The following is an 18255-nucleotide window of genomic DNA, read 5'->3' on the forward strand; positions in this document are numbered from 1 at the left end:
GGCCTTTCCCACAGCAGTGCAATATTAATGATCTTCTATCCTCTTCATCCTTTAGTCTGATCTGGACTGGTGGCCTAAGATTGATGCAGTGTACTGCTACTCTGGAGAGCTGCGACTAATGTTCTCAGACACTCTGAGCCGAGTGATGCAAGGCCTTCACACACATGCCCCACTACGCATGACGCCGGTGAGAAAGGGACTACACACACGCGCACATTCACTTTCACACCAGATGTTTAAAACACCTTTTGTTTTCCTGTGTAAGCGAACCTCTTAGGAAAAGTATGTATTAGCTTCACCTAAATTTACAACTTCTCTCTCTGACAGACTCTGTCATTTAAAGAGAAAATGACCACCAGCCTTAAGTTCAAAGAGAAAACCACAGACCTGGATACACGCAGCTACAAGTGCACTCCTTCGTCCGGAGTGTTTTGCAGTTATACAAGTCAAATACACGTGTTGGACGTGTCTAACTCCTCTCTGCTCGCCCAGGAGTGTGCCACGCAGGGCAGTGGAATCCCCATCTGCAGACAGGCCCAGACCAAACTGGAGGTGTGTCTATACATGTTTCTGTGGAGCCCTGACACCGAGGCCGTGCTGGTGGCCATATCCTGCTTCAGACACCTGTGTGAGGAGGCTGACCTCCGCTGTTCCGCTGACGAGGTGCTTGTCCAGACCATCCTGCCCAACTACGCCACCTTCACAGAGTTCGCCTCCGTCAGCAACATAATGGCCACCGGTCAGTAAAAACACTATGTTTTGAACACCACTATAACATGCTCTGAGAGTCACTAAAAAGGCCAACGGTTTCAGACAGTGATTCCGCTACTTGTTTCTCTGTTTGGTAGGACGTTCCACCCTGCAGAAGAGAGTGATGGCCTTGTTGAGAAGGATAGAGCACCCCACTGCAGGAAACACTGAGGTGTGAAAGAATAAAGAAGCATAAAATACAGTTTATCCTTGCTTACATCCTTCCAGTATTAGTGACTTGTCCCTTCTTGTTTCCATGTCTCACCCCAGGCATGGGAGGACACGCATGCAAAATGGGAGCAGGACACCAAACAGATTCTGAACTTTCCCAAAAACAAGGTGGAGGATGGTCAGGTAAGAGCACTTACATTTTAGGATTTGGGTGTGTTTCACTGTTAATAAAAAATAATAATATAGGGACCATTGCTCCAAACTCTACCCCATTTGTCTCCCCTTGCAGGAGTGGATCAACATGACAGGCTTCCTGTGTGCTCTGGGTGGGGTGTGTCTGTCCCAGCACAGCAAGCCCTGTGGCCCCACCACCTACAGCCCCCCCATGGGCCCCATGAGCGAACGCAAGTACTCTATGGTCTCTGTGGGCGTCTGTGAGGTCTCCAACGCTGCAGCTGGAGCCTCAGCCACCTGCTCCTCCTCTTCCTCCACTGAAACCCCCCTGGGCAGGTTCCTGGACCGCCTGTGGTCATGAGAGGGTGGGTCTGCACGTCCGCACCAACGTCAAGGAGCTGCTGGGGCTGGAGCTCAGCCCGGTCCTGTACCACATGCTCTTCAACAAGCTAAGGAACAGCATCGGACGCTTCTTCGACACACAGGGGCCGGTGAGTGGATGGGCTGCGGAGGAGGATGGGGCACGTTAAACAATTATTTGAATTGTATTAGTGTAGAATGTCATTCTAGGGAGTTTTACAGGGGGTTTGATGGTGTAGAATGTCATTCTAGGGAGCCTGCAGGGGGATGGTGATTTTTTTTGCTGATTGCAGCACAGAGCCCTGCCTGCGCTGATGTTGTTGAATTTCATTAGTTCATTATAAAGCTGATTTGTTGACATTAGCAGGAAAGTAGTTAACTGATTTCATTAATTTGTCTCTGCCTTTGCAGGTCCCCATCAATGACACTAACACACAGTTTGTGGAGCAGACCATTGCCATCATGAAGAACCTACTGGATAACCATGCTGAGGGCAGCTCAGAGCACCTTGGACAGGCCAGCATAGAGACCATGATGCTCAACCTGGTCAGGTGAGAGACAAACACTCACGGCTTATGAAATACCTAATAAGTTGTTACTCTTCAGGACCTTATTCGGTCTGATCTCACCCCCCAGGTACGTGCGTGTCTTTGGCAACACGTTGCATGCCATCCAGATGAAAACCAAGCTGTGCCAGCTGGTGATGATGGAGAGACGAGACAACCTGTCCTTCTGCCAGCAGATGAAGTTCAGGTGAGCGACAGAGACGGCACTCCCTCCTGGACAGACCTAAACTCTACCTGTATCCAGTTATAGCCTCAAGCTCATTAGCATAACGCAACGTTAACTATTCATAAAAATCACAAATTAAATAAATATGCTAGATCTCAAGCTTAGCCTTTTCCTAACAACACTGTCAAATCTGATTTTCACAATTTGCTTTTCAACTATAGCAAAACAAGCATTTGTGTAAGAGTATTGCTAGCTAGCGTAGCATTTGGCGTAGCATTTAGCGGGCAACATTTTCACAAAAACCAGAAAAGCATTCAAATAAAATCATTTACCTTTGAAGAACTTCGGATGTTTTCAATGAGGAGACTCTGTTAGATAGCAAATGTAGAGTTTTTCCTGAAAGATTCTTTGTGTAGGAGAAAAAAAACGAAAATTCAGTCACCAAAACGCCAAACTTTTTTCCAAATTAACTCCATAATATCGACTGAAACATGGCAAATCCTCAAGGTGTTTTTCACATATCTCTTCATTGATATATCGTTCGTGGAAGTCTGCTTTCTCCTCTCAATCACATGGAAAAATACTTGCAGCTGAATTTTACGCACCACTTTCGACGCAGGACACCGGGCGGACACCTGGTAAATGTGGTCTCTTATGGTCAATCTTCCAATGATATGCCTACAAATACGTCACAATGCTGCAGACACGTTGGGGAAACGGCAGAAATTGTAGGCTCGTTCAGGGCGCTTTCACAGCCATATAAGGAGACATTGGAAAACAGCGCTTCAAAAATTTTGCTCATTTCCTGTTTGAAGTTTAATCTTGGTTTCGCCTGTAGCATCAGTTCTGTGGCACTCACAGATAATATCTTTGCAGTTTTGGAAACGTCAGAGTGTTTTCTTTCCAAAGCTGTCAATTATATGCATAGTCGAGCATCTTTTCATGACAAAATATCTTGTTTAAAACGGGAACGTTTTTTTTATCCAAAAATGAAATAATGCCCGAGTTCCAAGAGGTTAAAGCTTCAGTCAGCAGTTCAAACAATTTAATTCACAGACAGAGCTATAGAATGACCATACCTGATATAAAAATTATAGCCTCAACGCATTGTTAAAACTATGTAGTGTTTTGTTTACATTTACTTAGTTTATAAACGTTGGAGTAAAATAAGTGTATATTTTGAGTTCTGATGGGGTACGACAACTCATGAGACATTTATAAGTTATATTCTTCAAGAATCAATCATTTTTGTTAATTCAACCCCTCACCACATCTGCCAGGAACAAGATGGTGGAGTACCTGACAGACTGGGTGATGGGCACCTCCAACCAGGCTGCTGATGACGATATCAAGTGTCTGACCAGAGACCTGGACCAGGCCAGTATGGAGGCGGTGGTGTCTCTGTTAGCTGGCCTGCCTCTTCAGCCAGAGGAGGGAGACGGGGTGGAGCTGATGGAGGCCAAGTCCCAGCTCTTCCTCAAGTAACTACAACATGCTTTACTCGTATACCTTCTTTTTTTAACCTTTATTTAACTACTCAGTTAAGAACAAATTCTTATTTTCAATGACGGCCTAGGAACAGTGGGTTAACTGCCTGTTCAGGGGCAGAACGACAGATTTGTACCTTGTCAGCTCAGGGATTCGAACTTGCAACCTTTCGGTTACTAGTCTAACGCTCTAACCACTAGGCTACCCTGCCGCCCCGTATATACTCATGTAGCTGACGTGCTTATCCAGAGAGACTTAGTTATGTTGCTGCTCTTCAGCTTTCTGTTTACTGTGCATGCTGTAACATTTCCACACGCAAAATAAACAGTGTTTTCTGTATAGAAGTAAAGGAATACATTAACTTAAATGTGCACATGATTTTAATTCAAACTGCCTGTTAAGTGTTCTGAACCCTGCTTTACCCCCTGTACCCAGGTACTTTACCCTGTTCATGAACCTGCTGAATGACTGCAGTGAGGTGGAGGATGATGGCCAGCCGGTGGTTGGGAGGAAGAGGGGCATGTCTCGACGCCTGGCCTCCCTCAGACACTGTACTGTCCTGGCCATGTCCAACCTCCTCAACGCCAACGTGGACAGCGGACTCATGCACTCTATCGGTGATCTACTGTAGCAGTAGTATTTCTCCACCTTTTTATAGTACCAGGAAAGCTATAATGTTAGTCCTTCTATCTACCAAGGACCATAGCTTCCAAAATGAACAATCAAACCTCAAATATAATGTCCCTGTATCCTTTGACACCCTTAATCTTTCTCTTGTACCCCCTCTGTCGCTCTCTCTCTATCTGTCTCTCTCCTCCCCCCACCATCCACCCTTCTCCAGGTTTGGGCTACCATAAGGACCTGCAGACACGGGCCACCTTCATGGAGGTTCTGACTAAGATCCTCCAGCAGGGGACAGAGTTTGACACACTGGCAGAGACGGTGCTGGCAGACCGCTTTGAAAGGCTGGTGGAGCTGGTCACCATGATGGGAGACCAGGGAGAGCTGCCCATCGCCATGGCACTGGCCAATGTGGTGCCAGGATCCCAATGGGTATGTAAGAAACACAGCCTTTTGGGTGACTACCCTTCACAATGATGAGCATGACAATAACAAACCTGATTTATTAGTAGAATCAGACATGTTAGTGCAAGGCTGGAGCAAACGCCTGCATGTCCTGTAGCTCTCCAGGAAAAGGGTTTGCCACCCCTGTGCAAGTATGAGAATTTGAGGCAGTAGTTGTTGAAACATAGTGTGTCCTCCTGTGTCTTCTTCAGGACGAGCTGGCCCGTGTGTTGGTGACACTGTTTGACTCTCGCCACCTGCTGTATCAGCTGCTGTGGAATATGTTCTCCAAGGAGGTAGAGCTGGCTGACTCCATGCAGACTCTCTTCAGAGGCAACAGTCTGGCCAGTAAAATCATGACCTTCTGTTTCAAGGTAAAACCACATTTCTCTCCCATACAGACAATTTTAAATGGTATAACCTGAAGCACTCGCACCAAGCCTGGAATTTTAAAGGCATTTTAATGTTGAAATTCTTTGTGTTAGGTTTACGGGGCGGCGTACCTACAGAAGCTCCTGGAGCCTCTACTTAAAGGGGTCGTCACCACCCCAGAGTGGCACAACATCAGCTTTGAGGTGGACACAACCAGGTCGGAACATTAACCGGAAGCATTCCACCAGTTAGACTGTGGTAGCCTGGTGTGGTGGTAAAGGATAGCATGTCGATTTGAGCAATTTTGGGGGGTAACTTTTTTTAAATGGAAGTTACCTTGGCAATTCTGACTTTTTTAAAGTATTTTTTAAAATTGAATATCTGAAACATACAATATACTTGCAGTGAAGCTGCTCAACAACTACATCATACCAGTCATCCAACAGACTCCCATTCAGAGCGACACACAGAAGCCTCCATGGTCAAATCCCTGCTCAAGGGCACGTTGACAGATCTCCCACCAGGCCAAAAAAACGTGAAGCCCAACCCCCCAAGGTTCCCCAATAACTGTCCCTCAACCATTCGATACCCCTCCCACAGACCCCCCCCCCCCTCCCCCCACAAGAAAAACAAAAAATACAATTCATTCCATTCCGCACCCCAAAGAAACCCCCAAAGCACCAACAACCAAGAGAATGAACTAAATAGAAAAAAGAAAAGTTGAGTGCTTTTACACAATTGAAGTCAGAAGTTTACATACACCTTAGCCAAATACATTTAAACTCCGTTTTTCACAATTCCTGACATTTAATCCTAGTAAAAATTCCCTGAATTAGGTTAGGATCACCACTTTATTTTAAGAATGTGAAATGTCAGAATAATACTAGAGAGAATGATTTATTTCAGCTTTTATTTCTTTCTTCACATTCCCAGTGGGTCAGAAGCTTACATACACTCAATTAGTATTTGGTAGCATTGCCTTCAAATTGTTTAACTTGGGTCAAACGTTTTGGATAGCCTTCCACAAGCTTCCCACAATAAATTGGGTGAATTTTGGCCCATTCCTCCTGACAGAGCTGGTGTAACCGAGTCAGGTTTGAAGACCTCCTTGCTCGCACACACTTTTTCAGTTCTGCCCACAAATTTTCTATAGGATTGAGGTCAGGACTTTGATGGCCACTCCAATACCTTGACTTTGTTGTCTTTAAGCCATTTTCCCACAACTTTGGAAGTCTGCTTGGGGTCATTGTCCATTTGGAAGACCCATTTGCGACCAAGCTTTAACTTCCTCACTGATGTCTTGAGATATGTTGCTTCAATATATCCACACAATTTTCCTCCTCATGACTCTATATATTTTGTGAAGTGCACCAGTCCCTTGTGCTGCAAAGCACCCCCACAACATGATGCTGCCACCCCCGTGCTTCACGTTTGGGATGGTGTTTTTCGGCTCGCAAGCTAACACCCTTTTTCCTCCAAACATAACAATGGTCATTATGGCCAAACATTTATATTTTTTTTCATCAGATCAGAGGACATTTCTCCAAAAAGTACTATCTTTGTCACCATGTGCAGTTGCAAACCGTAGTCTGTCTTCTTTTAATGGCGGTTTTGGAGCAGTGGCTTCTTCGTTGCTGAGCGGCCTTTCAGTTTATGTCGATATAGGACTCGTTTTACTGTGGATATAGATACTTTTTTACCCGTTTCCTCCAGCATCTTCACAAGGTCCTTTGCTGTTGTTCTGGGATTGATTTGCACTTTTCGCAGCAAATTACGATCATCTCTAGGAGACAGAACGCATCTCCTTCCTGAGTGGTATGACGGCTGCGTGATGCCATGGTGTTTATACTTGCGTACTATTGTTTGTACCGATGAATGTGGTACCTTTGGGCGTTTGGAAATTGCTCCCAAGGATGAACCAGACTTGTGGAGGTCCACAAATTTCTTTCTGAGGTCTTGGCAGATTTCTTTTGATTTTCCCATGATGTCAAGCAAAGAGGCACTGAGTTTGATGGTAGGTCTTGAAATACATCCACAGGTACACCCCAAATTGACCTAAATGATGTCAATTAGCCCATCGGAAGCTTCTGAAGCCAAGCTGTTTAACTTCTTTGGGCTGGGGACAGTATTGAGTAGCTTGGATGAAAAAGGTGCCCAGAGTAAACTGTCTGCTACTCAGGCCCAGTTGCTAATATATGCATATTATTAGTAGTATTGGATAGGAAACACTGAAGTTTCTAACTGTTTGAATGGTGTATGTGAGTACAACAGAACTCATATGGCAGGCAAAAACCTGAGAAAAAAATCCAACCAGGAAGTGGGTAGTTTTTCACCTCTTTGCCTATTGAATACACAGTCTCTATGGGGTGAAATTGCACTTCCTCAGGCTTCTACTAGATGCCAACAGTCTTTATAACCTTGTGTGATGCTTCTACTGTGAAGTGGGGGCGAATGAGAGGGGAATTTGTCAGAGGTCTGCCAGAGAGCCACGAGCTGGTGACGCACGTTCACGTGAGTTAGCTTGAATTCCATTTCATTTCTGAAGACAAAGGAATTCTCCGGTTGGAACATTATTGAAGATTTATGTTGAAAACATCCTAAAGATTGATTCTATACATCGTTTGACATGTTTCTACGGACTGTAACAGAACTTTTCGTCTGCTCCTAGTGATCGCGCGTCATGAATTTGGATTACTGGGCTGAACACGCGAACAAAAAGGAGGTATTGGGACATAAATGATGGACATTATCGAACAAACATTTGTGTAACATGAAGTCCTATGAGTGTCATCTGATGAAGATCAAAGGTTAGTGATTCATTTTCTCTATTTGTGCTTTTTGTGATTCCTCTCTTTGGCTGGTAAGATGGCTGTTTTTCTGTGACTTGGCTCTGACCTAACATAACCGTTTGGTTTGCTTTTGCTGTAAAGCCTTTTTGAAATCAGACACTGGTGGGATTAACAAGAAGTGTATCTTTTAAAATGGTGTAAAATACTTGTATGTTTGAGGAATTTTAATTATGGGATTTATGTTTTGAATTTGGCGCCCTGCGCTTTCACTGGCAGTTGTCATACTGTTCGTGGGATCTCAGTCCAAAAAGGTTAAAGGCACAGTCAACTTTGTGTATGTAAACTTCTGACCCACTGGAAATGTCATACAGTGAAATAATCTGTCTGTAAACAATTGTTGGAAAAATTACTTGTCATGAATACCGTATATGTCCTAACCGACTTGTCAAAACTATAGTTTGTTTGTAAGAAATTTGTGGAGTGGTTGAAAAACGAGTTTCAATAACTCCAACCTAAGTGTATATAAACTTACGACTTCAACTGTATTTAATAATCTCAACCCACCCAATTCATATTCATTATATACAGTGGGGCAAAAAAGTATTTAGTCAGCCACCAATTGTGCAAGTTCTCCCACTTAAAAAGATGAGGCCTGTCATTTTCATCATAGGTACACTTCAACTATGACAGACAAAATGAGAAAAAAAATCCAGAAAATCATATTGTAGGATTTTTAATGAATTTGCAAATTATGGTGGAAAAATAAGTATATGGTCACCTACAAACAAGCAAGATTTCTGGCTCTCACAGACCTGTAACTTCTTCTTTAAGAGGCTCCTCTGTCCTCCACTCGTTACCTGTATTAATGGCACCTGTTTGAACTTGTTATCAGTATAAAAGACACCTGTCCACAACCTCAAAACAGTCGCACTCCAAACTCCACTATGGCCAAGACCAAAGAGCTGTCAAAGGACACCAGAAAAAAAATTGTAGACCTGCACCAGGCTGGGAAGACTGAATCTGCAATAGGTAAGCAGCTTGGTTTGAAGAAATCAACTGTGGGAGCAATTATTAGGAAATGGAAGATACAAGACCACTGATAATCTCCCTCAATCTGGAGCTCCACTCAAGATCTCACCTCGTGGGGTCAAAATGATCATAAAAATCCCAGAACCACACGGGGGGACCTAGTGAATGACCTGCAGAGAGCTGGGACCAAGGTAACAAAGCCTACCATCAGTAACACACTACGCCACCAGGGACTCAAATCCTGCAGTGCCAGACATGTCCCCCTGCTTAAGCCAGTACATGTCCAGGCCCGTCTGAAGTTTGCTAGAGAGCATTTGGATGACCCAGAAGAAGATCGGGAGAATGTCATATGGTCAGATGAAACCAAAATAGAACTTTTTGGTAAAAACTCAACTCGTCGTGTTTGGAGGACAAAGAATGCTGTGTTGCATCCAAAGAACACCATACCTAGTGCGAAGCATGGGGGTGGAAATATCATGCTTTGGGGCTTTTTTCTGCAAAGGGACCAGGACGACTGATCCGTGTAAAGGAAAGAATGAATGGGGCCATGTATCGTGAGATTTTGAGTGAAAACCTCCTTCCATCAGCAAGTGCATTGAAGATGAAACGTGGCTGTGTCTTTCAGCATGAAAATGATCCCAAGCACACCGCCCGGGCAAAGAAGGAGTGGCTTCGTAAGAGGCATTTCAAGGTCCTGGAGTGGCCTAGCCAGTCTCCAGATCTCAACCCCATAGAAAATCTTCGGAGGGAGTTGAAAGTCTGTGTTGCCCAGCAACAGCCCCAAAACATCACTGCTATAGAGGAGATCTGCATGGAGGAATGGGCCAAAATTCCAGCAACAGTGTGTGAAAACATTGTGAAGCCTTACAGAAAACGTTTGACCTCTGTCATTGCCAACAAAGGGTATATAACAAAGTATTGAGAAACTTTTGTTATTGACCAAATACTTATTTTCCACCATAATTTGCAAATAAATTCATTAAAAAACCTACAATGTGATTTTCAGGATTTTTTTTCCCTCGGTGTCTGTCATAGTTGAAGTGTACCTATGATGAAAATTACAGCCCCCCCCCCATCTTTTTAAGTGGGAGAACTTGCACAATTGGTGGCTGACTAAATATTTTTTTGCCCCACTGTAGATGAGCACTCTTTTTTTGTGTCTAGTTTAGCGTCCCAGATATAGCAAAATATTTTTTTGCTCATATGATTTAAAAAACAAATCGTCAGGAGTAGGCAGCGCCATAAGTGAGTAAACTGAGATATGTCTAAGGAGTTGAACAGTTTTTTTTCTTCATAAATAGACCGTTATTTACCTCTTTGCAGGTTGCAGGATCTTGTCTATTTTTACAAATTTTCAATAGAAATTCATTGCGGAGAGCTAATTTTTATATTTTGTGATACGAATACGAAGTATGTCTACTTCACTGTCAGCCCATTTTATAGGTAAACTGCAGGGTAATGTAAGAGTTGTATTTTTAAAGATCCAATACGTAATATTGTACATTTATCATAATTAGGTTTTAGTCCAGAAAAGTAATCTAGATCTTCAATGAGACATTGCAGGGATCTAGTTTGTGGACTTGATATAAAACTTGAGTCATCACCATACATGGACACCTTTTTGTTTTTAAGCCTTGGATTTCTAATCCTCTGTTATTGGATCTGATTTTAATATCTAGCATTTCGATGGCCATAACAAATAAATATGTTGACAGCGGACTCCCTTGTTGAACTCCTCTTGACAATTCAAAACTCTGAGAAGTAGCCGTTATTTACTATTTTACACCTGGGGTTGCTATACATTTCATAAGAGAATTGTCGAAATTGAATTGCATTTCGCTAGTATTTTTGCATCACAACATTTAAGTGCAAGGGGCCTCCAGTTTTTTAGATATACTGGGTCTTTATATTTGCCATCTGGGACTTGTTTTAATAATATAGAAATCAGACCTTCCTGCTGAGTACCTGACAGACGACCATTTCTATAGGAGTAGTTAAAACAATCTAACAATGGCGCTTTTAGTATCTCAAAACGGTTTGACATACCTCTAACGGTATGCTGTCAAGCCCTGGGGTTTTTCCAGACTGAAAGGATTTAAAAGCCTCTAAGTTCTTCCTCTGTAATTTGGCCTTCGGACTGATCTGATTTGTTAATTTTCCATTTTTTATATTATTTGTAAAGAATTCCTTACCGTAATCTTCATTCAGTGGGAGAAGATGAGACGGAAAAGAGAACGTCTGCCTAAAATAATTCGCTTCCTCTTTTGAAATATTATTCGGAGAATCATAGATGACTCCCGTCTTCTGTACTGTTTGTTCATTGATTTCCCTTGTTCGTCTTGTCTCAAGCCATAAACTGCTTTTTCATTATTGATGAATAATGAATTGAATGACCTCTGAAGGTACATTTTAAAGGTATCTGAAACAATAAGGGGATTTGCTGAACCTACTGATGATAGTTTGTAGAGTGATTACCTTTACGGTCCATTGAGGTACTTAACACTTTGTTAAAATCTCTTACCATAATGTCGGACTTTCCCCTTCCTCTCTCTTTTCCCCCTCTATTTTTGTCCTCTCCACCCTCCCTTCCTCTCTGTAGACTAGAACAGTCAGAGAACCTTGACGAGAACCAGCGGCACCTTCTTCAGATCACAGACCGGTTCTTCCTGGCCATTATCAACTCCTCCAGCGAGTTCCCGCCACAGCTACGCAGTGTGTGTCACTGTCTCTACCAAGTAGGTTCATTCCCCACCTCTGGCCTCATGCTGCTCTCTGGGTGGGTGGAGTGTGTTACTGTTGCCGACACCCTTACAAGCCACTGGCTTTCTTCCATACTGGGCTAATAAAGGCACTAGGCCACATCTCTCACTCTCTCTAATACACACAGGCACAACTTTCTTACTTTTCTCTGACTTTCCACTAACGTTGCTGCTATACATCCTCTGCCCTCTTCTACGTGTTCACTCTTCATGTACTGTGACAGAACAGATTAAGGACTGTCCCTTCAATGGTGGTGGTTGAGAAAAGGGGGAACATATGCAGATGAATTAACTGACTACAGCAACATCAAGACACCACAAAGCAGCTAGTGTCCCTACTGTCAATAAACTGCTTACACACACCTCCGTTTCCATTAAGCCTAACTTTTCCATGAAAGAACCTCTGTATGGACACACACTCTACTCGCCTATTTCCTGTTTCCATCTGCATGTCTGATGAGCTGAGACCGCTGCCCTCTGCTTCCACAAACTGACTGACTTTCTCTCTATATTGACTTAAAGCAACACATCAAATGTTTCGATATCTCAATGAGATGAACGCGGGGTGCTTTGGAACCACTAAATGTTATTTTGTTGGACACAACACCAAAATAGCACAGAACATGAAACTGACGCATATCGATCTCCCTTCGCTCGATACAATCCTACACTACTTCCATTGTGCGAAAATCTGCCTGTAAAAAAACATCAGCACGCGCACACAATAGTTGGGCTGTGTCTGTGGATGCTCTTGTGTGTGTGTGTGGTGCTGTGACCTGTTTATGCTCATCTCTGTTCTGTTGGCTACTTGCCACTCTCTACTGACTAAAGCCACAGTTAAAGACAGAAAGTTAAACAAAGAAGCAGTAAGTTCAGAGAACGTTTTCCTCAGACCGTTTTATTTTCAAAAGCAAAAATAACTTTGCCTTTTATTAAAAAATAAAGACATTCTACAAATAGTAACGCCAACTTACTTGCTTCCATTTTCTATTAACTCCAAGAAACCAGTGCATTCGGTTACAGCAGGGGTGTCAAACTTATTCTCTGGAGGGCCTGGTGTCTGCGGCTTTTTGGTTTTTCCTTTCAGTTAAGACCTAGACAACCAGGTGAGGGTAGTTCTTTACTAATTACTGATCTTAATTAGTCAATCAAGTACAAGGGAGGAGTGAAAACCAACACACTCGGCCCTCCGTGAAATGAGTTTGACACGTGCGTTCCTCTCTTTCTCTCCTCCAGATGGGTTTTGGGATTGGAATGGGTGGAACAGTGTTTCTCGGAATGTTTCTAGAGGCTGAATTTGGCTGCAGTTGACATCAACACATCACCAGGGGGACAGTTTTCTACAACACTTCTTTCTGTGTTGCTGCAGTGCATATACAGTGGAATGTTACGTAGTAAAGTATTGTGTGTGTTTTTATTTCTTTCTTTACATTTGTTAATCTTTTTATTTAACTAGGCAAGCCGGTTTAGAACAAATTCTTATTTACAACGACACAGTCATCTTGCTTAGTGATTGCGGTGGTTTTGTCGTATTTGGGCCATATACTGTATAGGGCCTATTTGAAATTGGTTTATTGCACTTGCACCAAATATTTGAATCTAAAGGCCTAGGTGAAGTGAGGATTGTCTGTCTTGTGTACATGCATGTTGGTGTCTGTCTTGTGGACTATGGTTATAATTTATTGCTCTGTAAAACACTGTGTGTCTGGCTGATCACCTGTGAGACATTTTTCTGCTTTGCTCTGGGAGTCATATCTCCATGTATTCACTGTTGTTTTCTGGCTGGTGAAATTCAATGTCATTTTTAACCCCTTTTTTCTGTCGAGCTTTAAAGTGCAATCATTTCAGTCAAAAATATCAAAATCCCAATTAATGTTCCAAAACTAACTTCATAAGAGCTGTTAAAAATAGGTTATATTTAACTCAAAAGTCCATGATTTACGCATTGTTGGCACAATAGATGGAAGCAGTTCTTTGCAGGATTTAATATAAATTACCAATACATTTCTAGGTAGTCCAAAAAATATTGCTGTCAGGTTGGAAATCACATCTGGCCGGGTACATTGTTTGCTGCCTCCACCCATTCGAGATGTTTCAATGACTCAATATTTTGAACAAAAATGGACGACTGTAAACGAAGGCTGAGAATGTCAACACAATCAAACTAGCAAGGGCAATGATCAGAAGTCCGCCATAACGGGGCAAATAGGCTAGCGCACGTGTCAAACTCAATAGGACACACAAGCGAGTATAAATGAGTAAACTTTCGAGTCATCTACTTTATGAAATTATAGCCTGAGTCTCTCATCAGTCAATTTAACTTCAATTGCGCTGCTTTCGTGTGCCCCGGTTACAGCGCTCAGCCGAGGGGAAGTGTACAGACACTCCACAGCATATTATGCACATCTACAAGCATAGCAGCGAAGGTTGGACAAATATGATTTATATCTTTGTTTTGGTATGTTCAAATGCTATATACAGTATCCTCTGTACATACGTGGATATTTATAAAGGGACACATGTAAGAAAAGAAAACAATGGCCAGTTTGGGAAGTTTTTTGTATAAGCAAAAAGGATATGTCTGGGCCGCAAATTTGTTATTTTGTCAATATGGCCGTGCGCTGATTTGAGTTTGACACCCTGGGCAAGCATACCTATTTATGTATGTAGCTATTTATTTAGCTTAAAACACAGAGCATAGCCCCCACAAACAACGACCCGGCTGAAGTGGGGCCAGTTGAGTTTCAAGTTCCTTGGTGTCCACATCACCAAAGATCTGTCATGGTCCAAACACACCAAGACCGTCGTGAAGGGAGCACGACAAAACCTTTTCCCCCTGAGAAGAGAGAAGTAATTTGGCAATGATACTCAGATCCTCAAAGTTCTACAGCTGTATTATCGGTTGTATCAGCGCCTGGTATAGCAACCGTTCGGCATCTGACCATAAGGCACTACAGAGGGTAGTGCGTGTAGTTCCCATTCAGTTGTCAAAATGTAGGGTGGGTCAAGAATGCACTGGCAGGCAAGCTGCAGAAGGATGAACAGGCTACTATTCCCAATCGTTTATCAGTGCGATTTTGACGGCCAATTAGCAAGTTTGAGAGGATTTATCTAATGTTCCATCTTAAGATTGGAGCTCATCTCGCTCTGGCTCGCATACATTGACGATCTTGTAGTTTATGTGCATAGGCAACTGAGGGCAAGCCTTTTCATGGTTGTTTGCTTAGTATAACTAAGTTCCCAAATGTAAGAAGACGCCCATGGTATTTACATATTTGCAGAAATCCATTCAGGTGTATTTTGTGGCTTTTGGCAAATAACGTTCTAAAGTTGCGCTGTTGCTACTGCCTGTAAACGCCCAGTCCAGTTCAAAGTGAATGTTGGCAGGCTTCTGTGGAAAATGGCTTATTTTCATATAGACCTACTGTAGCTCTGATTGGCTATGGCGCATCGGTCTGCCTAGACGCCGGTCCTGGACAAGACCGATGTTTATATTAGGTTTTATTTACTGCAGTGTCTATTAATTGTCCAAACACATGGCTGCATTCCCACTCTATATTGCTATATAATTTTCATGTACGCTACTATACGTTATTCCCAAACATTGTATGAAAATGTGAAAATTACCATATCTAAGTGCTCACTTGTCAGAAAATGTAAAATAAGTATTGTCATTCATCCTGGGGGTGTAAATGAACAGATTTTAATAAGATTTTATGTTGATAAAATGTAGTCAGTTCCACTTTAAAATCAAGCTTGTCCATTCCTGCTGGCATTTATTTTTCAAAGGCTTAATTTCCATCAAAGCTTTATTTTACAATGTCCTCTCTTAGCTACGCAAGTCCAGAGAGGAAGACATGAATACAACCAATAATTATCTTATGTTCAAGATCACAACTTATCTCATGATCACTACATGTGAACAGGCAGTTAACCCACTGTTCCTAGGCTACCATTGAAAATAAGAATTTGTTCTTAACTGACTTGCCTAGTTAAATAAAGGTAAAAAAAATAATAATAATAAGTTTTGTCGAGATTAAAAGATAATCAAAAGTACCATTCATCATCCATTAATTTGTTCAGATGCACAACCACCTCATCAAGGAGCCCTGTGGCTGTGTTGATCGCAATGCCTTCATGGGGCATGTAAGACTTGAATGATGCCTGACAGGCTGCACTGTCTCCAGGCTGCATGCTTCCCCAAGACCACAGCCAATTGCATGCTAATTAGCTATGCAGTCTTGTTAGCTAGCTTATTACCTATGTTGGTTGTTAGCTTGCATAACTGACACGTGTATAATTATAAGGGACACTTCACTAGCTTGCTAGCTCACAAGACTAGGCAAGTTAGCAGCGTTGTATGGGAGGTAAGGGACATTTAGAGCATCCTGTAAGGCGTCGTTGAGGGCTTAAATGCCCCACCCTGGCTTAGCTTCCTCACAAGCTCATAGCTCAAGGTAAGGGACATTCAGCTTGTTAACATTCTAACTAACACACTGATAATGATCTCCAAACACAAATGAAAGCATGATGTTATCATGATGTTAGCACTGTTCCACTGAGGGCTTTGCCGCCTCAGCCATACAGCCAATAGTGGTTAGAGTGTTGTGCCAGTCACCGAAAGTTTGCTTGATCGAATCCCAGAGCACTCTTTTCTCTCGAACTCTTTCTCTCTTGCTTGTGCTCTGGCTGGCTTTGAGAAGGGTGGTGTGAGATCTTCTCATGTCGTACAAGCATCAAACTTTTTAATTTCCTTTTGTGTTTTATCTCCACTCTGTTCCAACTCCTCATCCTGCTCTCCTCTCTCCCCCTTTTCCGCCCACCTTTTCCTTCAGGTGGTGAGCCAGCGTTTCCCCCAGAACAGTATAGGGGCGGTGGGCAGTGCCATGTTCCTGCGCTTCATCAACCCTGCCATCGTGTCACCCTACGAGGCAGGCATCCTGGATGAGAAGCCCCCGCCCAGCATAGAGAGAGGACTAAAGCTCATGTCCAAGGTATGGGTTGGGAGATTTCATCTTCCAAAAATTAGCATCTTGTGTGGAAATGACAGTCGTGGCTTTGACCAAAATAGTTTGATAAAATAATTGTAAAAAATATTATATTTATTACCTTTTGATTTTAGTTAAGTTGCTCTCTGTTTTGTTCGCAGATCCTCCAGAGCATTGCCAACCACGTGTTGTTTACTAAAGAGGAGCACATGAGGCCTTTTAACGACTTTGTGAAAAGCAACTTTGATGCAGCCAGGCGGTAAGTTAGGTTGAAGATGACAACGGGATTCTTATAAAACTCATTGCAACAATGGGACCAGCTATGCTAGTTTGCAACGGCGCAGTTACCAGATTTGTGACGACGTCTTGAACTGTAGATTTTTACGCGGTAAGTCAGAAGAATTTTAATACCAGCAAAACTTCTGACAAAAAATCCCCACTTTCAAAGCGGATAAAATCACAAACTGCTATCAGTATCCTGAAAAGAAGGAAATTATCGGAGTTTCGGCTTTCTCTTATGAAGCTGAGAATTACGTATCTGGACTCATTTTCTAATATTTTATAGTTATTTGTGATAGATTTCCAGTTCTGTAATTAACATTCACTCTGTGATCCCTCTATATTGCCCTGCAGGTTCTTCTTGGACATAGCTTCTGACTCTCCTCCCAGTGACTCAGTCAACCACAGCCTGTCCTTCATCAGTGATGGCAACGTTCTGGCTCTCCATAGGCTGCTGTGGAACAACCAGGAGAGGATCGGACAGTACCTCTCCAGCAACAGGTCAGTAACACACACACACACACACACACACACACACACACACACACACACACACACACACACACACACACACACACACACACACACACACACAATGAGTCACTAATCATCATGTTATGTGCTCAGTCTGACAGCGGTCTCTCTCTTCCCATTCCATAGGGACCACAAGGCAGTGGGTAGGCGGCCGTTTGACAAGATGGCCACCCTTCTGGCCTATCTGGGGCCCCCCGAACACAAACCTGTTGCTGACACCCACTGGTCCAGCCTCAACCTCACCAGCTCCAAGTTTGAGGAGTTTATGACCAGGTAACACTCTCCTAGTGTAGAGTTCCCTCATGACGCCAGGACAGCGGAGTCAATCACCACCTTCCGGAGACACCTGAAACCCCACCTCTTCAAGGAATACCTAGGATAGGATAAAGCAATCCTTCTCACCCCCCCCCTTAAATGATTTAGATGCACTATTGTAAAGTGGCTGTTCCACTGATGTCAGAAGGTGAATTCACCAATTTGTAAGTCGCTCTGGATAAGAGCGTCTGCTAAATGACTTAAATGTAAATGTAAATGAGTTAGTCTGTAAAATGTTCTAAGACACTCGGCATGCCAGCAGTTGGTGAGTGGAGTTGATTCAGAAGCATTCTATTGTCCGTTTGTCCCTGATTTCTAGGCACCAGGTCCATGAAAAAGACGAGTTTAAAGCCCTGAAGACCCTCAACATCTTCTACCAGGCTGGAACCTCCAAGAATGGCAACCCTGTCTTCTACTATATTGCTCGCAGGTAAGACCTGGCCAAGTAGT

General features: G+C 42.9%; 1 pseudogene; it reads left to right on the top strand.

Moving 5' to 3' along the window:
• The window catches only part of LOC135553428 (neurofibromin-like), a 120537-nt pseudogene that overhangs the window by 15438 nt on the left and 86844 nt on the right, over window positions 1–18255 (top strand).

The sequence above is a fragment of the Oncorhynchus masou genome, chromosome 13, assembly GCF_036934945.1.
Source record: "Oncorhynchus masou masou isolate Uvic2021 chromosome 13, UVic_Omas_1.1, whole genome shotgun sequence".
Lineage (NCBI taxonomy): Eukaryota > Metazoa > Chordata > Actinopteri > Salmoniformes > Salmonidae > Oncorhynchus > Oncorhynchus masou.